Raw genomic sequence first — 2,753 nt, forward strand, 5'->3', positions numbered from 1 at the left:
CAGTTGTAGCTAAAAGAATTAATAATTATGGTATGGTGTTATTTTGGTAAGGAGCAGTGTTGTGTTTGGGTAACACGTCAAGTTTTAGATTTATGAATAAAAAGCTTAACCTTGTTTTGATCATCTTGTGACAACCCTTTAGTACATACAAGTATTTAGTCAACCACTAATTGTGCAAGTTCTCCCACTTGAAAATATTTGAGAGGCCTGTAATTATCAACATGGGTAAACCTCAACCATTAGAGTTAGAATGTGATTAAAAAAAAAAAAATCACATTGTTTGATTTTTAAAAAAATTATTTGCAAATCATGGTGGAAAATAAGTATTTGGTCAGTACCAAAAGTTCATCTCAATACTTTGTTATGTACCCTTTGTTGGCAATAATGGAGGCCAAACGTTTTCTGTAACTCTTCACAAGCTTTTCACATACTGTTGCCTGTATTTTGGCTGCCTGGTATACCGGACTCACCGCTGTTCCAGCGATTGAGTCTGGCAACCGTCCGGCGGATCAAATTCCGAGGGCGGAACAAGCCACAGCAAACAGACAGCGGAGTGGACCAAACAGCGACGGGCAGACGTGATGTTGTTAAAGCGACAAGTAATTAGCATGAGCGGAGAATGGAGAAGTTTATTCAACATGGCTAGCGCGAGCCATGTTGACTGTTGTCAATAACTTGTTTCGATGTGTTATTGGTCATTTAAAACTGGTTTTACCACTGATTGGAACATATTCTTGGCTCCCCCATTCGCCATCTGTGTTGTTGTAGAGACGACTTTCGGCGCGCAAGAGTGACTTTACTTGTTAAGAACACGTCACGCAAACAAACAAATCTGATTGGGCGACTGATTTTGTACCTTGCTCGAGAGACCGTTAATGGGTTGGGTCCCAGACTATTTCTCACAGTGTTTGAAAAATACAGGGAGAATAGTCTGGCTGTGCCAGGCAAGTATTTTGGCCCATTCCTCCATGCAGATCTGCTCTAGAGCAGTGATGTTTTGGGGCTGTCGTTGGGCAACACGGACTTTCAACTCCCTCCACAGACTGTCTATGTGGTTGAGATCTGGAGACTGGCTAGGTCACTCCAGGACCTTGAAATGCTTCTTACGAAGCCACTCCTTTGTTGCCCTGGCTGTGTGTGTTTGGGATCATTGTCAAGCTGAAAGACCAAGCCACGTCTCATTTTCAATGCACTTGCTGATGGAAGGAGATTTTCACTCAAAATCTCTCGATACATGGCCCCATTCATTCTTTGCTTTACACAGATCAGTCGTCCTGCTCCCTTTGCAGAAAAACAGCCCCAAAGCATGATGTTTCCACCCCATGCTTCACAGTGGGTATGGTGTTCTTCGGATACAATTCAGTATTCTTTCTCCTCCAAACACAAGAACCTGTGTTTCTACCAAAAGGTTCTATTTTGGTTTCATCTGACCATAACACATTCTCCCAGTTCTCTTCTGAATCATCCAAATGCTCTCTAGCGAACCGCACACGGGCCTGGACGTGTACTCTCTTCAGCAGGGGACACATCTGGCAGTGCAGGATTTGAGTCCCTGGCGGCGCATTGTGTTACTGATAGTAGCTTTTGTTACTGTGGGCCCAGCTCTCTGTAGGTCATTTACTAGGTGTCCCCGTGTGGTTCTGGGATTTTTGCTCACCGTTGTTGTTACCATTTTGACGCCACGGGGTGAGATCTTGCATGGCGCCCCAGATTGAGCGAGGTTATCAGTGGTCTTGTATGCCTTCCATTTTCTAATAATTGCTCCCACAGTTGATTTTACATCAAACATTTTACCAATTGCAGATTCAGTCTTCCCAGCCTGGTGCAGGTCTACAATTTTGTCTCTGGTGTCCTTCGACAGCTCTTTGGTCCTGGCCATAGTGGCGTTTGGAGTGTGACTGACTGAGTTTGTGGACAGGTGTCTTTTATACCGATAATGAGATAAAACAGGTGCCATTAATAAAGGTAATGAGTGGAGCCTCGTTAGACCTCTTTGACAGCCAGAAATCTTGTTTGTCGGTGACCAAATGCTTATTTTCCACTCTAATTTGGAAATAAATTATTTAAAAAATCAAACAATGCGATTTTCAGTTTTTTTTTTACTCCACTTTCTGTCGATCATGGTTGAGGTCTACCCATGTTGACAATTACAGGCCTCTCTAATCTTTTCAAGGAGGAGAACTCGCACAATTGGCGGTTGACTAAATATTTATTTGCCCCACTGTATATGTATTCAGGAGGTTCCAAATGTACTTTTGCATACTGTAGGGTGTTTTCACTTAACGAGATAATTTTGGTCCCATTTTCTATGAAAATAATATGTATATACAACTTGAGGGGTGTGCAGACTTTTTATATTCTTAAACATATGTATTATTTTTAACAACCTCTGTAGTGCTCACTCACTAAAAACAAGCAATTTTCTCCATTTCCCAATTCAGTAGAGGGTTAAAAGCCAGTCACTTGTCTCCTATACCCCTTGTTTCATTTCATTAAGCACTTCATTTCCTCGAGCGCTCACTGTGACAGATGACTATGAGGGCATCCTCATAGCAGCAACCCATTGACCTTTGACATTAACACCCCTTGGACAAGGAAGTTCACTCTCATGTAAAATCCATTCTAAATAGTCTGGCCTTATGTTCCCACTGAAGTAGCCTCAAACACAAGTCCAGCAGTAGGAGGTTTATGATTAATCCAATGTTGGTAGATAGAATTCTGTTCAGGCTTCTACTTGGGCAGCTTAGAGGAGG

Source organism: Corythoichthys intestinalis, chromosome 10, assembly GCF_030265065.1.
Source record: "Corythoichthys intestinalis isolate RoL2023-P3 chromosome 10, ASM3026506v1, whole genome shotgun sequence".
NCBI classification, from domain to species: Eukaryota; Metazoa; Chordata; class Actinopteri; order Syngnathiformes; family Syngnathidae; genus Corythoichthys; species Corythoichthys intestinalis.